The 21,524-nt window shown below is 30.7% G+C and overlaps 2 long non-coding RNA genes across 2 annotated transcripts; both read left to right on the top strand.

Annotated features, from left to right (window-relative positions):
- The first annotated feature begins 6,978 nt into the window (after positions 1–6,978).
- LOC134251782 (uncharacterized) lies at positions 6,979–13,138 on the top strand. Its single transcript, XR_009988817.1, has 4 exons — positions 6,979–7,060; positions 9,968–10,027; positions 10,665–10,724; positions 11,289–13,138. It is a non-coding gene; the product is annotated as an uncharacterized LOC134251782 (long non-coding RNA).
- Positions 13,139–17,279: 4,141 nt separating this feature from the next.
- Positions 17,280–19,423, top strand: LOC134251781 (uncharacterized). The gene is made up of 3 exons (XR_009988816.1): positions 17,280–17,417; positions 18,836–18,931; positions 19,119–19,423. It is a non-coding gene; the product is annotated as an uncharacterized LOC134251781 (long non-coding RNA).
- The last annotated feature ends 2,101 nt before the right edge of the window (positions 19,424–21,524 follow it).

Genomic DNA, 21,524 nt, shown 5'->3' with positions numbered 1-21,524 from the left:
TGTAATTCAGGCAGTATGTACCAATATAATTCAGTCAGTGTGAAAATGGGAATCAGCATCTAGCAGCTAGTTCATGAAAGTGGTTAATATGCATAAGAGCATTACCTGAAAGCAGAAACAGAAAAGCATTAATTTGTTAAAAAGTTCATAACAGTCACTTAAGTTATAAAGATATTGCATGGAATGTACATAGCAGTCAAACACACGCTTATTACATCGTGTTTTATATACAGTATGCACAACATTGCCGAATTAGTAGCCAAAATATACAATAATACCCGCCATTTTTAAAATGGCCGCCATTTCAGTCCAGTGATGAATCTGAAATGTCCCTACCTCCAAAAATTATTGTAAAGGTATGTACTAAATGTGTGCAAATTTTTATGCTTGTATCACTAAAGGCACAATTCTTCCAAAATTTTCACATATCTGCCGAACTAGTATAGGAGCTTCTATGCAAATGAATGAATAAAAATGCATAATTTGTGTATTTTCAATACAGAGAAAGTTCATTTTTTGTCGAGTACATTCTTAGTATACACGGTATGATAAAACAAGTCCATATTACGTCATAGTTCTTTTCCATTCAAGGTTAATGAACACATCAACAAATGAACGTCGGCACGAGAGCATATTCTATGAGATTTTTAACAGATAATTTATTGTATTTAGAAGAATATTATACAAATTAATAAAATTGTCACACAAATCTTATGAGCTTTCTCAACCAAACAGTATTTTGTTTTACTCTTTATTAACTTCAAACTTTACAATTAATAACAAATTTATAAATCTTTGGAATTACACGCGCATATTTATACATTGTTTCTGTATAACAAAGTTAGGTATGCCCTTGTGCCGAAGCTATTTTGTTGATTTCCTTCATAAACTTGTGTAGTAGTGGACGATGACATCATAATATGGCGTCATAATGTGTACATGCACCTGCTAGTGCATGTCCTGGGTACGAAGTTAGTATTATGATAAGTATAGCGATTTTGCGTATTGATAAGATCATTGCATAAAACTGTCTTTTTAACTTACTAACATCTTCCATAAAAGATTTTGAAAACATGATCCTCAATACACATAGGTATTTATCAGACAAACGTCTTCCATTAAATATATCGATTTTGAAAATCCTCTTTACACGTTGGGATCTACCAGACAAACAACAAACAAAATAATTAACACAAATGCAGGCATGTTAAGAAAGCACTTAAATTATATCCAGGAAAATCTTGACTTTTTCAAAGAAATTCATAGCCGTCGTTAAAAACTTTTATTATCTCCAGCATAAAACAACAAAGTGTCGAATGCCAAGTTGTGCACCACCACGACGTCATCACATGAATGTTATTAATAGAAAAAAATATTCCTTAATGAAAAAGTAAACCAGAACAAATTTTCCCAGCGTTTTAGTAATATCTATAATTATGTAATATAGTTGAAAAATATTTTGTAATCATAAAAAAGCTGCTAGAATCCCACTGTCCAATTGGGAAAATTATCATACATGTATCACACATTTGCATGAAACCTTACCCGATGTTTTTGCATTAAACACAAATAATCCGAGATATTTCTTTAAGCCATGTTTTCCCCAAAATTAGCAGCACTTTCCAAGTATTATAGAACGCAAGTTTTCGATCTGTACAAAGCTTATGTTTTGAAGTATCCAGCTTAGTGTTGTTCTTTCGCATTATTCTTATCTGAATGAGATAGGAATGCGCCGACTAGGATACGAAAATAACTGACTGTCTTCAATAAAACACATATTGGATGGAATGAAGGATATGGAGATAACAAACAATATTAAATATCAAAGTCCATAAAAAGTAATACAAAGTTGGAACAGAGCAATCACGGACCGCCGAAATATCGAAGGTGGGATCAGGTGCTATGGAGGAGTGAGCATTCCCTGTTGACCGGTCACATCCGCCGTGTGCTCCCTGTCAAGATCGGGAAATAACAAAAAAATCCGTCGTCAATTCGGTGTTTAAATAATTGAGTAACAATAAGTATGAAAAACGTCAGTCAGCATTTCACTCAGTGGTAAATTGTATTGCTGTGAAGGTCATTGTATCGACCATAGAACTTACGGAATGATGATTTTAAACGAGACTGCTGATACTCTTGTTTCATCGACTTTTTTTCTCGTTTATCTCGTTTTAGAAATTGTTCTCACATAAAGCAAAAGCATGCTCTTGCGTATCGAATAATTTGAGATATATGAACTCCATATGCAGGTGATGAACGTATATTGCTGCATGCTGCAAGTAAGGGAAGTTGACGATAGAAAAGTTAAAGTCATCACGTTTATCACAGAGCTTGGTTGTTAGATTAAAATTAATGTCTTTTGTAAGTAAAATAGCCAAACATGTACAAGATGTGTCGGACTCTGTTGCACCTTTTGTCTCAGCTCACGAGAATATATCATATATATGTAGGAATGGAAATAACCATTGTTATTTGACAATGCGTCGTTGATATATTTAAATGTTAAGTTGAAGACCACAGCAAGTGTTTTCTTCTTTTCATGCATTATATACCGTACAGCCGGTTATTTTGGCGGGGATATAATTTTGGCCTATTTTGGCGATTTATAAAAATTCATTAAAATAAAAAACCGCTAAATTTGTAGCCTACACACCTTGCGTTTGTAAATTCCCCATTTTTGAATGGTTACGGCAAATCACCGGTAACAAATAGTTATAATTAAAGATATAATTATCCATACTGACATTATTTTGATTAAACAAAAATATTTAGTTCTATAAGTTTATCTTTTTTAATTTGGATTTCATCACTGCCAAAACTTTTACTCCATTTGACCCTCAAGTTATAAAGGTGTCATGCTTGCTAAACAATGGGTTCAATTCATCTGTCATTTAAAACAGCACACTCATGACCAATGAAGTTTTTTCAACAATTAATGTTTTAAACTACATGTACTTGTTATAATTAAAAAACTGGTATCAATTAATACCTATGTGTGAAAGTAATTGCGCTTGGGATGGTTTGTTTACATAAACACAGACAGCGCTTGGAATGCATTGTCAGCAAAATGTATATATAAATGGATTTAGCTACGGAAAAAAATAAGTTCGTGTCCTACTTTCGATTTCAATTTAATACAAATATTTTACTTCTTTAAAAATGTTCTTTACATTATTTGTGCAGTTCAAATAAGAGCTACATCTGAATTTCCATATTTGGGGTGTGATTTAACAGATAGTATCTGCGTATTTCCGAGGATTTCCCGACACTTTGGCAAGTTTGGGAGGACGTGTGCAATCGTTACAAGAGCGCATTCTTAACCCTCGACTTAATGGTAATAATTCACCAAAATATTATCCACCAAAATTAATGATATATCTTAACAACCTAAAATCGCCAAATTTGTGTCCCGCCAAAAAAACCGGCTATACGGTATTGCATAAATTCTGCTTCATATGAATACAAAATAAGTCTGATAATAACGGAGTAAAATTGGTACCCATGGAAATTCGAATAGATTGTTGGAAGACCTTATCTTCAAAAATCACATTAATAATGTCAATTAGAAACTAAAGCATCTTTTTGATGTCAACTTCAAAGTTCTTGTGTGAGCAATCAGAGTGTGCTTTCACAAATTGATTTTGCAAATGACACATGACAAGGTAGGTAAATCCACGAGTTGCATTTTTATTGAAAAAAAAACTGTCAATGATATAAAAAAAAAGCCTGGACATTAATTTATCATGGGGTCAGGTTGTGTATAAAGTTGAAAAGTCGTAAGTTTTTAACGACGCCGAGTCTAATTATTTCTACCCTAGGGATTTTGATAATTTTTCATTAAATAATTTTTACTGTAATATTTATTGTTTTAAGATTTAAAAATCGAATGAACACCACCCCGATTTCTTAGGGGGGCATCTCAAAAGTTGTCAAATTTTACTATTGGACCCTATAGTAATTTGTTGGAAAAGCGCCAAATTTTCACATTTCCCCAACATTTTTGTATTTCTGCCTTAGAGATTTCTTCTTCAGTCAAGCAAAAGAAAGTTATATATTTCAAAAAGTCACAAAATTGGGAAATTTTGAAAAAGTTGAATGGGTCTTAATTACAAAGTTTATTTTTTTCGTTGCCCAAAACCTCTAAAATTGCCATATTGTGGTATAAATGCATGCAGTTGCAGATGATTGATCGGCGCAGAATTTTTTTTTTTGGTAAAAGATAGCAATATTTAGATTGCTAGTATGTTCTTTTGATGGTCTGTCATAAGTTTTTAGCATAATAAGCAAGTCATGTATCATAGCACAGCGTCGTGCATTGCTTACAAAATCGGAAAAGAAGAAGTATGTCGTTAATCGGACAAAATTCACACATAATATAAAAGAATTTTACTTATATCGTCTTAAAATCATATCAAAATCCTGTAAATTGGCATTTTGAGATTATGTTAATTCTATATCAAAATCACTATATATGGGAAAGATGTACTGTCACACTTTTGACTGCATGAAATTAAAACGCTGCTCAAAGTCATGCGCACTCGAATTAGACTCGGCCTCGTTCAGCTACTGATTTTCCTAAAATCTTGTGATTTCAAATTGTCCAAAAGTTCTTTGGAATTTTTAAGAATCAACATCTAATTCATACCACTTCTTGAATAAATTGCTACACAGTACTCTTGAAGTTTTTTCTTCACAACTGTCAATATCTAATATAAAAATAAATCAGCATATCTATTTAAAAAAACTTCATATATATATCATATTTAAAGTATTTGCTTCTAAACCCCTTTTACAATGAAGGATATGGAGATAACGAACAGTATTCAATATCAAAGTCCAAAAAAACAATACAATTTGAATACATAGGAGCAGATTTTAAAACATGTAGCTTATTAAATCAATATATTATGAAATTCATTAGGTGGAAATTGCATGCCTATATAGGAGTTTTTTTCCCCATTTTGTTTTATTTTCTCGGTCACACCCGCCGTGTGCTCCTGTGTCATTATTTGCGTTCTTGGCTTAAACGCAAAATAACAACGCAAAATGTAAAATCCGTCATGTCATTTCATTATTACATATTGTGTTTAAAATGTAATAACGCGAAATGTAATAATCCTCAATTTGTGTGAAAAACAGCGTTATTAAATTCTGCGTTTATTTCGACTCTATGTAATAACGCAAAATTTAATATTCCATGTTTATTACAGGTCATTGTTAACGTTTCGTTAATAAATTTTAACTTTTGCACAGTTGCTGACAAGGTCATTGTATCGACCAAAGAACTTACAAAATGATTACTAATTTCAATTCAAAATTTTAAACATAACAAAAAATACTCGGGTTGTTTTCGGGATTTCACTCAGGTATGTTAAATGATAATTTAAAATTTAACTCAAAAATTGTTTAAAAAGTTTATGCTTAGAAAGTCAATGAATTTTTTTCAAAAAGTTTTGCAACTAAATCTTTGTAATATAGCCCTATGCATTTGACCGGAAAAGTAATAGAAGTTCCGTATATTTGCTGCCCTTATAAAAGTAAAGGTCATTCTTCATGTCGACATTGCTTACAAAAGTTAAAACAGTGATTCGTTTATCATTCAGTTTTGCTGTTAAATTACAATTAAATCATATATTTTTTGGCATTAGAATATGTTAATTCTATATCAAAAGTCAATATATGAAATTTACTGTATTTTGACTGCATGAAATTGTCATAAGCTCATATATTTCATATCATTTTCCTATGATTTCTTTGTATTCTTTGTTTTTAAAATCGCTAATTCATACCTCTTCAATATGACACAATCTTGAAGTTACTTGTTGTCAACAATTAAAAATAAATCAGCTTATCATTTCAGAAATTTTAATGCACATAACTTCAGCTTTTAAAATTAAATATTATTTAGGTAAATATCAAAGTCCGTCTTTTGTCTGTCTGTAACGTTTCTTTCCATTGCACAATAATAATGAACATTAATATTAGTGTGACAATGAAATTTTCATATCACACCCGCCGTCCCTATTATCGGACTAAACAAGAATCACTCTCATTCATGTTTATATAACGGAGTAAAATTTTAAATCACCTTTTGTATATAATTATATTTGCTGACAAATAACTGCAAAGAATCTTATATAATGATTACTTTAACAAAACTGCTTTATTTTCATTTCACAGCTTGTTTACCGTTACTAATTTAACTCTTTTGAAATTTTACATACAACTTGTATGAATCAACTATGGAAGTAAACCCCTATTGATTTTGAGAAAGTCCTGTGTCAAAGTTCAAGGTTAAAAATTTATAAAGTTAACTTGTGTTTACATGTTTAAGGGCTATATTTTCTTTTCAAACAAATATCCTTAAACATATGTTTATTTTGTGGCATCTTTTAAACTCACCTATCAAATTTACCTCTTCGTTAAATTATTTAAAGTGATCAATCCTCAAGTTGTTGTTGAACATTTATTGTCATTACATTAAATTTTTGCAGTAACATACGGGAATGGAGAGTTATTAAGTGCGTAAAATAACGGATAACAGGTTCTCAGTGGACTTTAGAGGTTTGCCGTTATAATAATGAACTATTAAAACTGTTAAATAAAATTTTATCCCTCCCAGGGCATTAAGAATTGCAATGAAAATGTTTTAGGCAAACTTTACATCACCTTGTATAGCGATTAGCCAAATAACAGCGAAGAATCTTATATAATTACTTAACAGCTTTTTTTCAACACAGGATGATAGTTACTAATAATAAGATAATATTTAGCAACTTGTTGCAAATATGATCTTATTATTACTACATCCTGTGTTTAAAGATAGCTGTTAAGAAATTATAAAGTTAACTTGCACGTTACGCTGTTTAAGATATATTTTCTATTTCAAATCCTATAAACATATGTTTATTTCTGTCTTAAAACGTTATACAATACCTATAAATTATTTAGGAAGTTTGCACGTTGTAAATCTCATAACTTTAAACTTTTGCAGATACGGAAAGGAGAGTGCAAGTGCGCCTGGGAAACACTCAGATTGTACGGGATAATGCTACACCTGGTATGTAAAATTTTAAAATTGAGTTGAAAATTTGCATTCAAAAGGATATAGTATAACCAGTGTATGCTTTTAAATTCAAAAAGTAGGCTCACTAACTTTGTAATATAGCCCTGGCATTTACCAAAAAACTTATATCCATGTCCCATTGGCATATTTTATTTGCTTCAGTAAAATTCCTCTGGGATGTATAAACTTTAATGCAATGATCTTGAGTTTCTAAGAGTTTATATTATGTAATTTACGTTATTGGAAACAAATTGTCATAAATATATTTGCATGGATTTATTATTACTTTTATTCGTAGTTACTAAACGGTTCACATGACCTGTAGAACTGTTCTCATCCGGTTACTTACCCTTCACCACTTTCAGCATGTCACAGTTTTGCTCTTCCCATCATAGCTATGGTATATGACGACCTGTTGACTTCTGTTTACACAATGTACAACAAAGCCATCACTGCGTTTCTCTCTTAATGTATAATTGATTCTATCCGTTCAAAAACGTGTGCTTTTGTTTTCCTCTATAGCATACGTTTTATTTATTTCCACCCCTTAGAGATTTCCAAACGGGAGATCACTCTCAATGACTGTTTATATACTGTAGATCACTAAATTTTCGCGACACCTTATTTTGCGAAATAGGCATTGACTCTTGATAAGCGAGACAAAATTTTCACGAATTTTGGTTATTGCTTTATATAATCTTAAGGAATACTTTTATACGCGAGAACTTATTTTTCGCGAGCACACTGTCTCGCGTAATTACGCGAAAATAAAGTTCTTGCTATTAAAAAGTGATTTACAGTAAGTGAAGTATCCATTGTATTAAACCTTTTTTTCTCCGGAAACACTGCCTTGTCAAAGACCTTAATGAAGTGCCATTCTTGAATACAGGTTTTTTGTAGTTGAGATAATTGTTGTCCTTTGGTTTAGTTTCAGAAAATAATGTACATGTCTTTGCATTCAATGCTTGCCAATAGAGTTTTCTCATTTTTACTGTTAACCTTGTTGATTTTTTTTTTATGAGGACACCATACATGTACAACATAGCATGTTTAAAACATGTTTATTTACAAGATAATAATCATAGTAATCAAAGAGAAGTGATGTTAGACAAAGGTTATTTTAAAACAATTACATTCCCACTTTTTTTTTAACTTTCAATGTTTATGGCTGTGCAACACAAAAAGGCTAAGGTACTGATTATTTTCAATATATCCTTGTATGTAAGGTCACATAAAATGCTTTTAAATTTTATAGAAAACATTTGTAAGTCTACAGTATTTGAAACACCTTTCATGTAATTTTCAAATACCGGTACTTCCGATATACTTTGATTTCAACTTGATGTATTTTCTTGTATCGATTTCTTATACATACATGTACATGTTAGTTCAACTCCAAGTAACTTTAAAGAACAAGGTTCACCTTGGACCATTGTTGGCCCTGTGAGTTTCGAAAAATCAGAACTACTTAGTTTTAGTTGAAAATATGTAAAAATTTCACATGGACTCTTGGTGACTTCATATCAAATAAAAATGACGTAATTTTTTCTATTGTCCGTGTATTATGACGTCATGAATTGCATCATTTTCCTCAAATCTTGAAAATTTCTTTAAAACTGACCAAAGATTTAAGCTGATTAGGAATATTTTGCATAAGCCCCATCCTCTGATCTTAAACGTTTGATTATATAATGAGAGAATTTTTTCAGAAGGTTCTAATCCATGAAAAAAAATTGGATCGCAGGGTGGGCTCATATTTTTATCAATAGTTGAAAATGCTCAATTTGCCCATTTTCTTCAAAAATCAAGAACATTACAGTTTCACAAAGCCCGAGTTTCCAAACTTGGACTGTCATAGGAAATTTCTTTTTATAGGAAATGAAAGCATTAAGTCTCTACTTTATGTTGATGTTCGAAATGGGGTGTTATTGCTAAAACTCATGCTTACTAACAATCCATACCATGAGTATAGCGGCACCCACTCACTTCTAGCATGAATTGTAAAATGACATGGATCTAGATCTATATAAATAATTTCGTTCACAGGGAAAGTGAAGGATAGAGTACCTGGTATTCATTTATGTAATGAAACAGATAATAGAAAAAAAATATGATTAATACCGCAAATCACGACTAAAGGATTAGCGGGATCTAGGCCTCTTGTCAAAACTTATGTTTTTACAAACAATTCAGCACGGCGGCAAAGACGCCATTAAAAAACGTACATAAATCTAAGCTGTATTTGTTGATTTCTTTCAGCTCTAGAGAAACAACATGTCAAATATTAATAAAATTTGCTAATTACAGAATTCTAGCAAAACCAGCTTTCTTTCTCATTTCACCATGTAGTCTTCCTTTGCAGTCATCAGCTGTCGAAATTAATTCAAATATATTCATGCGCATCAATCAGATCACACTCGTAATTATTTGTGGTTACGATAATGGCCGAATAGTTACGATTGTATGTTATAAGTGAAAACGTTAAATTTTGCGATTATAACGTAGACAATGAATTAGAAACGAAAACATTTTAATGCTTGTTTTCTCACAAATAAAAAATGCATTTTATTTCATGATTTGCCCGATTTTATAGAATTTCAGGAAAACTACATTGTATATCGGAAGTGTCTTGAACGCTGTTTGGCTTTTTGTTGATATTGTCTATTTGAATAGTAACTGAGGCAATTGTGACACCTATACCGAGGGCTATGCTTTCAGCAAACCCGGCTAATAAAGTTCAACACAGGAAAATAGCTGACTTTTACTACAATCAAATGTACAAGTAGCTACATGTATCATACAAACTACAAAGTTAACTATCATTTTTATAAATACATTACGTTTCAAATATTTATTCGGAAGTTTACACGTTGTTAATCTCATAACTCTTAACTTTTGCAGATACAACTAGGAGAGTGCGACTTGGACATACTCAAGTTGTTCAGGATAATGTGGCACTGGGTATGTAAAATGTAGGGTTGAAAATTTGAACTCTAAAGGATTTAGTTAACCAGTGTATGCTTTTGAACTCGAATTTCAAATCAATTAATATATAGATATAGAGGGTACATGTACTTTATATGTTTGCCTTTTCCAGTAATATGTTTAACATTTGCAGGACAAGTCTTGAAAATATACGCCCTTTCAATGATTTGATAAAATGAATATGAAATCAAACAAAAACAGGGTTCACTTAGAGCCTTTTTTGTTCCTGTAGATTATCCAAAACGAAACTGAAAACTTTAAGTTTCAGTGGCGAAACTTTGCGGAAACTGTTATCGAGTATGTATATATAAGCCTCCACAGGGTTTCAAAAGTTTTCAGCCATGCTAAAAAATTCCATCCAGGGGGGTTTGGTTTTTTTTCTGGATAGTTTTAGCGTCCATCATGGAGATACATATTTGCATTATATGAATGTTGAAATAAGGGTTTTGTTTAAATAACACGCATGTCCATTTACGTAAGAGACGGGGATAATAAAATCTTAATGGTTCATGAATAGTATTTGAAAATTTAGGTTTTGAAAAAAGTGTAGAGAGAGGCAGGAATCAATTAAATAGTTTTTGAAATACTTTCTGACCATTTACTGATCTTACAGATACGAGCATTACGATCAGATTGGGAGGAACGGTTCCCTTCTAACAACATGAGAAGGTATGTTAATAAAGTTGATATAATGATTTGGAAAATCTCTATTATTGTGTGCTTTTCGAACTTATTTGTTTCAACGTCAGAGTAATCAGGCTCATGAGAACCAGGGATTCAGTGGGGCCGTACCCCTGATAAATTTTTAATACGCTATATTACAAGGAACAAGTCTACTTTACAGTTGTGTACCTTTAATTACGACTCAAGTTTTATTCAAATGTATTCCGTTTGTCTTCATTTAAACAGTAAAAACTATAACGTCTTCTTCACACATGTAGGAAAGTTCGTGGACATGACTTACATTTGCATGTTTTTTTTTTTAAATCATTGATAGCTATTTCACCCGCTTGTTTGTTTTTGAATTCAAAGAGCTTTGCAAATATTCTCAAATAGTTTAAGCGCATATTTTCAACTCAAAATTATAGAGTTCTAATATTTATAACGGAACATAAATATGCAAGCATCATTATGAGAAAGATATTGACTCCTTCCAGTCAAGTTTGATCAACAACTGGATTAAACACATATAAGTGCAATTGATGAAACGTATTAAGAACTCTTTGTTGTTTTTTAGGGACCGAAGCCTTTAATTGATCAACGCCATTTTGATTCGTACATTGAGTTAAGGGTTTATCTTAGATTGGCATTTAAATTTCCGAAAATTATTTGGTTTTTTTCTCTGTCCTTTGATTTTTTATTTCAAGTGAAAACCTGGTATTGTGTAAATCTGGAGAGTTTTACTGTCAATATTTTTTTTTACAGTTTTTTAGCATGCAATGCATTTGTAAAATAATTTCCTTCAAAATAGCACAACTAGAGTTAGTAACTTGTAAAAAATGAATATTTGTGTATTATAGTCAATAATTATTATCCGAAGGTTCACATACAGAATTCGAATATATTCATAATAATTTTATCCTTTTGTATACAGTAAAACTCGGTTATAGCAAAGTTCTGGGGATTACGTATAAGTAATAACTTTATATTAGGAAATCACAATACGCACGTTTTCCTTCAAGTATTACTACCGCATATATTAGGGAAAAATTTATTATAAAACTTACTTTAAATAGCGAAGGTTTTATTCTAAATTGAATTTTATATACAAATACTTACTGAAAATAAAGTTAGTTCAATATAACAAATATTGAAATCCTTGAAAATTTGTTATAAAAGATGTCAATTTCATTTTTTTTAAACTTCTATGGGATTATCAATCAGTTTGCTATATCCCTAAATCTGTTATATCAGAATTATAACTGTATAACTTTACAAAGTTTTGTAAAGAATTTTGATGGGGACCCCGAAACACTTCGCTATATCCGTCAATTTGCTATATCCGTATTCGCACTAATTAGTCAATGATTATTATCTGAAGGTTCACATACATGTGCATGATTTTATTCTTTTTTATATTTATATCTTTATATTTACATTTTAGTGTCGAACAGATGTAAATTTTTAAAAGTTTAGAAGTGTAAAAACTGATGTGCGGCATTTTGACTAAAATTGAAAAAAAATCGACTTAAAAATTAAATTCCATAATAATTGCAGTTTTGAACCTTACCACGTAGTGTGTTTATTTGTAAGCATCTTTACATGTTTGTACTTCTTAGCAATATATGCCACCACTTGATGTATTCAATGACATATAAACTTTTTTAAGAATATAAACGTATTTATCGTTACTTGTATCATCAATTTTTGTAATGAGTAGAAATCGTTTCAAACATAAGAATGCAAACATTGATAAACTTACTTTCTTTTTCCCTAACTCGTTTTCATGGAGAACAGAGTAAAAGTTCTTTTTTAATCATGTATATTTTCCATTGTCTTAATGACACATTTTGGAAATACTGTTTTCTTTATTTCATCAATGATGAAATCAATCATAAAAATCCAATATTAAGAAATAGAAAACCATAAGGAAGTGAAAAGCTTGTACATATATATAAACCCATTATTTTGTAATGAAATTAAATGTTTTGATTTACACTTTTTTATGTAAATATTTTATCCTTGGCATAAAAGGTCCCCTTCAGATTACTGTGTAATCGTTCTGTGTTCATTTTGCTCTTTTTTTACTTTTCAGTAATCTGTTGAATATTAAATCTTAGAATACTAGTAATCAATTCATTCAAGTTTATCATGGAATATTATAAATCCAACTGAAGTCATTAAAACCTGTGTTGAAATGTATTTTATACAAATGGATTAAATGAATATGCAATATTCAGAAAAACTCGTTCTTAAATAAGATTATTATCAGAAAAACATTCTGTGAGAAGAATAATTTTAAGGGTCAACATGTTAAAACCTACACCAACTGTGTTCAAGTAAATTAAGGAGATGAATAATGTTGTTTAATGTTTATAAAGGTTTTTTTCATTTTATATTGTTTTTAGATAAACTTATTTTCTCTGATATGTGTTCTTGTTTTTCTTGAAAAAAATATGTCATACGCCATAAGAGTGTTCATGTGGATGAATCAAAATATTTTTGACGACTCGAGCAAAAGGCTCAGTGACCTTTTCTAATTATTACAGAACGAGTTTGATCTTCATTTAGATTCGACAGAAAACTGGGTGGACTTGAAAAGTGAAAATTCCGTCGTTAATAAAAAAAAAAGTATTCTAAAACATTTAGATAGCCAGAGGAATATTTTTTCGATATTGTATTTCTGAATTGCCGATATATGCCTTGAAGTATGTTTGTTGAGTCATTTGGTACAAAATGTAAATTCATTAAACACGTTTTTTCTATTAATTTTCTTAGTCTTTGTCAACGCTCTACAATTTTCGAATTGTTATTTGTTTGCATTTTAAGTCAAAGAAACGATTAAATATTTGTAAGAAAATGTACTAATAAAAAAATTAACCCACAACACTTTTCGATTCCAGTTCACTGGTTACCCAATAAGCTAGCATCATTTCAAACATAATACACTGTATGGATTTCAAAATGACAATAAAGCAATGCATTTACACATTGCATTTTTTGGGAGAGGGTGGTCTGTATCTTCTCTCCATTCTTTCTTTCTTTTTTTCTTTTTATTTTTTTCTTTACAAATGATTGTTTGTTTTTTTTTTTTTGGAATCAAACAAACATAAATACCGTATCAAAATCATGGAGAGATGACCCAGCTAGAAGGCCACTTTCAAAAGTAACATTTAGGCCAATTATGAAGCTAATTTTTAATGAAATACGGTATCGGAAAATTATTTCTAATTCACAGAAATCCAATACATCAAAGAAATGCTAAAATTTCATTTGGCAGATCATTTTGCGTCAGATTCCTGCAAAATGCCAATTAGATGCATTGACGTTCTCATAAATATTTTCATTGCAATTTTAAGGTTCGTTATCATCAACTTTGAAACAATTCTGTTTTTCAATAAAAATAATTAACGATATGTATTCCGTACCAAAATCTCGTAATAATTTAATTTTAGTTGTACAATAACACGTCATTTAATTGGATACAAGATTTATTCTATATAGTTAAACATAAGTTGCTTACGTCACAATGAAGTTCCGCCTGACGTTACTTTTAAATTATGCAAAATTTAATTCTAAAACATAATTGTTTATATTCGAGACAGAAATTTGTATTGAAGGTAATTAAGGTTATTAAGCATTATTCAAGTGCGTAAATTTTGACGTTCAATAAAGAGAATTCAGTAGTTTGAAAAAAACATTTAATGAAAATACGAAACATGAGATATCTCAAAATATATAATAATACTTTACTGATCCTTAAAACAGGCTGAAAGAAATTTTGCAAAAGATCTTCCTTGTCTCATGTCTATTTCTACACGGAAAGTAAAGGCAATGTGAAATCAAGTTAAACGACATAAAAAACACTTCGGTATTCAATGAAGTTCGGAGATAAAGAGCAGTGTCCACGCTCAAAAGAACATTAAATAACCAAATCAAGAGCAAAGAAAACACGGACCCCCAAAACATCAGAGTTGGGATCAGGTGCCATGGAGGATGAGCATCCCCTGCCAACCGGTCACATACGCTGTGTTCCTTTTCATGATCGGGAAAAGCGGAAAAAATCCGTAAACACTTAAGTGTGTAAATACATGTAAGTTAGTATTTTAATATAATGATGTATGTGTATATTTTTGATACAACGTTGAATTAACTTAAAACAAATACATTACACCCGGCCCTTTGGACCTATGTCATATACATCTTTTTTTTGAAATTCAAAATATTCATCATATACTAAAGTGACATAGAGTATATGTCACTTTAGTATATGAAGGATATGGAGATAACGAACCGCATTCAATATCAAGGTCCATAAAACAATACAAAATTGAAGCAGAGCAAACACGGACCTCCGAAACATCAGAGGTGGGATCAGGTGTCATGGAGGAGTGAGCATCCCCTGCTGAACGGTCACACCCGCCATGTGCTCATTGTCATGATCGTGAAATAACGGGAAAATCCGTAGTCAAATCAGTGTATAAATAATGGACTAACAATTGATATGAAAAACGTCAGTCAGCATTTGATCAATGATAAATTGTATTTGCTGACAAGGTCATTGTATCGACCATAGATTTTGCTGACAAGGTCATTGTATCGACCATAGAACTTACGAAATGATGACTTTAAAAGAGACTGCTGATATTCTTGTTTCAGCAACTTGTTTGTCAATAATTTACCTCGTTTTAGAAATTGTTCATACATAGAGCATGCTCTTGCGTATCAAATCAACTGAGATATATACACCCCGTATGCAGGTGGTGAAGATACAAACGTATCATTGTGACTATACGCATATAAACTGGTTTATCAAGTTCCTTATCTCAACAAATCTTCGTCCCTCGTTCGATTTGATGTCATTTTATGATTCACACTGCGTCGTCTGCTTTAGAATAGGGGGTGCAAGTCGTTTGCGATATACCGTACGGATATTTTATTTCATGAAATAGTTTTTTTATTGTTCTCCTGTTTCTGAAGATGTAATACCCTCTCAATCGCTCTAATTTACTTGATCTACCTTTATAGTTGAGCTTCCTATAACGTTTCCCATGTACTTTTCTCGGGGCAGGTTGTTGGGTACATTAAAGTCTTTTTCAAATATATACTGAACGCAAAAGTAATTGACCCTACTTTAGCGCATTTCCGGAATAAGCAAATCGAAAAATTCTTAATTTAGAATTCACATGCAATGTCACGTGATCGCTATCCGTAGCTACGTTAAAATGAGTGTGCATATCTAAGTCATATAAATTTCTTTTTATTGTAAACACCATGCTCCATTATTTTGATAACATCAGAAAAAAAAACTTTTTGGTGAGTCGGTCATCAACCATTTGAATGAATATGTTCCATCTTCTAGTCATGTTGAGCCAGCGCCTCTGTGTCGGAATTAACCATTCAACTTCACTGTTACGTGTAAATGCAATTGTGGGTGCGTATCTATGCAATCCTTAAAAGTATTGAATAGCACTGTGTTGTACAAATAATGTCCAAACAGTAAGTGGGAAACACGGCAATCAGCCTTTGACTTTATGATAGATTGTTTTTGCTGACAAAATCATTGTGTTGATCAGCTGTTGATCATAGAACTTTATGATGACTTTAAACGAGACTCCTCATATCCATGTTTCATCAAATTGTTTGTCCATAGCTTGCCTCCAATATGCAGTTGATTAGAGTATATTGCTACATATCCGGAATAAGTTAAGGAAGTAAACGATTGAAGATTTCTTTGGTATATTTAAATGTCGAGATGAATGCCACAGCAAGCGTTTTCTTCTTATCGTGAATACGATTTTGAATAAATTCTGCTTTATATGAATGCAAAAAATGGTCTTCTACATGTAACAACGAGGCACAATTTTTGCCTAAAGGAATTGATGGATTGCAGCTTTAAGTTTAAAATCGTACTCAGAAAACCAAGAAGTGAATGCGACTAAAAGGATTGTACTAAACTGCAGTAAACACCAAAAGGTAAAATAATTTTATTAGGTGGGAATAGCGTCACACTGAAGTGTATAGGGACTGATTTGAGGAGAGTCCTTTTGAGAAACTTGTCATACTAGTATTATGCTTTAAGGTTACAATGCTGTGAAGTCTGCTCCATAGTAACAAAACTTGGTAATAAAAGAAACAACTTGTTAATAACAAGAGTTCCATTTTATCACACTGAATGAAACTTTGCTCACCAACAAAAACTATTTGAACATAATTATGACAATGTTCTAATCTTTTATTTCTTAATTGAAGTATCTAAAAATGACCCTCTCTCGAAATCTTCGAACAGGTAGCACTCATATTTACAATACCAATGCATACATACCAGGTATCTATTAATATGACTCATAATATTTTACAGATTTTATTTGTTATATTTTTGATGATATTAGTATCTATCTCAATTCTGCAAAGTCAGTTTTTATTTTGCTTTTAATATATGAGTTTCATAAACTCGTTTAGTTTTTAACTGAGGAAACTAAAGCTTGAAAATATACGTGTTCATGGTTAACAGTACATATTTATATGCTGACGTAATTTTGTATAATATAGATATCTATGATATTTACAGAAAATAACCACAGGCCAACAATACCCCGACAAATCGAAAGTTGAAATTCTGCGAAAAAGTAAATCCCCCAGAAACATTGTAAAAACGGGTATGGTGGAAGATTTTAGTGGCATATTTTAGTTACCAAAACGAGTGGTAAGTCTTCAATTATCTTACATTTGCATGCACATTCCAAGTATCTAATAAGGAAATTTAGTTAAGTGTATATTCATAAACAAAATAATTTTCAGGATGTCCTTAATCAACAATCAACAAACAAATTACTTAAAACCTTGCTCAATGTGCATTTAAAGTAAAAAAAAAATAACCAATTGTTTGTAAAACCTCTTTATCTATGATGCATGTTTAGTTAATCTGTACTTTTTATATTGTACAATATAATATGTAACTTTTAATTTTCATTTTAATTTACAGATATACAGCTGTATTTTATTTATCCCATTTACTTTTCTTTTCTTTTTTTTCTATTTGGTACGAGTGAAGCCAAGTAATCTTTATTTTCCCTTCTTTTCACAATCAATTAAGTATTCAGTGGGAGGATATAAATATTCAGTGGCCATTTAAATTTCCGTGTGTTACCCTGTTTAAAATGTGATTTTCAGAAAATACACATTTGAACAAAAGGTGTGTAATTCTATGTACCTGTGTCGTTAAACTGGAATTTGTGTGAATAAGTAGAATACAGAATGTTTCATCAGGTACCTAGTATAAAGGTCCCTGCTTATATCAAGCATTTTGTCTTCTGATTTCATATACAGCATTGTTCTATGAAATCAGGTTAATAAAATTATTTTTCTATATATAGGTAGAATAATTTTTTATCACCTGTACACTCCTTTATCTGCCGGATATTATTCATTGTAATATTTTTTTTTTTCATTTACAACTGTTGTGATGTCACAACGGTATTTGCGTAAAAGCGATGAAGTGAATTATTAAAAAAATGTTGACTCATTTATAAAAACAAATAAAAACATTTATTATCAAAGATATATTTTAAAAATGTGATAAAAACGATTCTTTCATGATTTGTGGCTATATGTTAATTTCATTGAACTCGTTGTGTGTTTGGTCTGCCTGAGAGGAAAAACATACAAATCAACCATGGGAGATCCTATATTGGTTCAAAATACAGACAGCGGCAATAATTGGTTGATATATATATTACAGTGCATTCACTGATTCGATTTGCCTTTTTTGTGTTCGAAAAATTATATTACTCTTATGAAAATACAATAATCAATAACTTCTTATATATACGTGCATGTTATATATAAAACAGTAAATTACAAGTTTCTGTAAACAATCAACACCGTCTAAGAATTTTGTAAATATATTTGTTTTATAATACCCTGAACTCCACGACCATTATCATACAGAAATTATAGGAATCATTTTTTTCTACAAATCTCCCAGAGAAGTAAAAAAAAATATCCAGAACCCCTAATATACAGATAGTTGAAACGCTAGCAATGAATATAAATTCATCGTGTGGGTAAAAAATTGCTTTTAAGATATATAACTTAAGTATAATCTTTATTATTTCATTTCAGATCATTAGAATCATAAAGGTTGGTCCAAACTCACCACTACCGATTGTCTCTTGCATCAATCGAACGAAACATTCCATTTTGACAAGAATACCTACGGTATATCTTTAACAATAGATAATGCATGCGCTTTCCAGTCAAAAGTAATATTTATATTACACAGAGCCCCCGTGTAGTGTTTGACATCTTTTCGTATTTTATATTTGTTTTTAAAATTACTATTGAAAAAAATTCAGAACTTAAGATAAAGTTTTTTAATAATACCAATTTGTTTTTGTTTTCACAGAAAGATTTTTTAAGGATGTTGATGTATTGTATGCGATGTAAACGGAAAACGGAATGCATAGTTAATCCAACCATTCCTAAAAGTCATAACCCGAAAAGAAAGGAAACCAGAATATCGGGGAGATGTACAGTGTGTGGGACAAATACGTCCATAATAGTGGTTTGATATTACATGTAATACACCTCTTAAACATAAGATGATATAAAGCATGGTGTGAATGTGATGTATACCAAAAGTTTATATCTTTGTTCCTTTCGCAAATAATTGTTCACAAAGTAATGATATTAGATATTTGTAGAATATGCATCTGTTACTATCATAAACTATGATGTGTTACAAGTTCATCTTGTAATGTATCCGTTTGAATTTAAATTTTATGTATCCTAATTAACATTAGATGTTTGTGTATAGCTAAATAGTATCAATGTGATAAAGGTTTTGGAAATCTAAAAATGAAATAGACATTGTAATGTTTTAAGTGTAAACTACAAGTCCTGTAGATTTTTGCTGCTTGAAATTTGTCTATTTATGTCGTTTTCATCGTTTAAAACCTTTCACACCGTGATAAATAAAGAAGAAAGATTGGACTTTATATTAAAAGCATTTTTTACAGATAAGGTTTCAACTGTCTGTATTCCAAATATACCGTTCAACAAAAGTTAGTAAATGATGGATTAAAATTTCTTCAAATATTGGGCCACATCCAAACGGAAAGGTTAAATATCATAGAAAAAAATTAGGATCAGTATATTTAATTAAAAATTTCATAACACACTAAGCTACGACGGCGTGTTCGTGCCATATTGACAATGTAGAAAAAAAAATTTAAATCGTTTGAACGATTTATAAAATCGTTTGAACGATTTAAGAAAACGTTTGTACGATTTAAGAAAACGTTTGTACAATTTGTCAAATCGTTTGTATAATTTGTGAAATCGTTTGTACAATTTAATAAATTGTTTGTATAATTTGTTAAATCGTTTGTACAATTTGTTTGTTAAATCGTTTGTACAATTTATTAAATCGTTTGTGCAATTTCTTAAAAAAGTTTGTACAATTTAGGAAATTGTTTGTACAATTTAGGAAATTGTTTGTACGATTTAAAAAATCGTTTGTACGATTTTTTTTAAATCGTTTGAACTATTTAGATATCGTTTGTACAATTTGTGAAATCGTTTGTGCGATTTAAAAATCGTTTGACATGTACGATTTAGAAAATCGTTTGTACGATTTTTTTCTTCTGATTCGGAATAGAAGCGTATTGGATAAGAAACCTGGTAAAGCTATAGTATAGAGAAGTCCATTCGCTGCTGACTATAACAGGTACAGAAACACTTATAATAAATTGTATCTTGTTACTTAACCCCTTCACTTCCGTACCGGTCAAATTGACCGCTGGCGCGTTAAAACACGACTTCGCGAAAATAAGATTTCCGTATCTATTTTATGGTAGCATGAAGGTATATAAACTATATATCACCTTTTTGGAAATTTTCTCTACTTTTAAAATATCTAAAAAGATTATGTCTTGATTGCCGGTATTTAATCGATTTTACGTTGTAAAGACAAACGTGACTTTTTGAAAATGGCGTAATTTTCCAAAGCAATTGCCGATTTTCCGAACGATTGACATTTTTTTCCTGATTAACTTTATAAAGAAAGTATGGTATATTCTTAAAGCATATTTTCTCTGCTTTTAAAATATGTAAAAAATATTGTTATTACTTTAAAGTATATTTTTAAAACAAGAATTTTCTTGCACTTATGTGTTTTTTCTCGATTTTATTAGTAATGTTTAAACAAAGCTCAGTTTTACGTTTATTTCTGTGTTGAAATAGGGAAAACAAAATAAAGCTGGTAAAAGTAGAGAAAATTTCCTTTCCAACAAGCCCTTACAGCCCTTCTTACGCCCAGTATTTTCTTAATTACGATAATTTGAATTTGTGACCTTCGCATAGTTTTTATGGAAAAATCGGTCAATATTTACCTGTAACGTCAAGGTCGACATTGTTGCGTCTTACTCGAAACAACAAATTCTTTTATAATTAAGACTTTTTTGACCATTTCAGTAGATATTTTTTACTAAAATAAATGCACAATACAAAAAAATAGATTTCAAAAAACAAATATATACTATCGTTCTGCATTTTGTGTGAAATGAAATGTTAATTTATTCATCCACATGTAAATGATGTAAATTTTATGTAGTGATATACAATGTTGAGAAAAATTGTAGCCTAAACGTGGCGATCGATCTTTACTAAAAAAAAAAAAACCTAGATTTTAATATCGTTGTATCTTGTTATACTGTATACTTAATTTGCAATTTAATTAGATCTATATTTGCACGAAATTTAACAATACAAAAACTCGCATTTATTTAAGAAATAAGGTATCATTTTTTGA

Source organism: Saccostrea cucullata, unplaced genomic scaffold (assembly GCF_032062105.1).
Source record: "Saccostrea cucullata isolate Sc308-1 unplaced genomic scaffold, CSIRO_AGI_Scuc_v1 ctg118, whole genome shotgun sequence".
Taxonomy (NCBI): Eukaryota; Metazoa; Mollusca; class Bivalvia; order Ostreida; family Ostreidae; genus Saccostrea; species Saccostrea cuccullata.
Note: the sequence above shows the minus strand (reverse complement) of the source record. Positions and strands in the feature narration are given on the sequence as shown.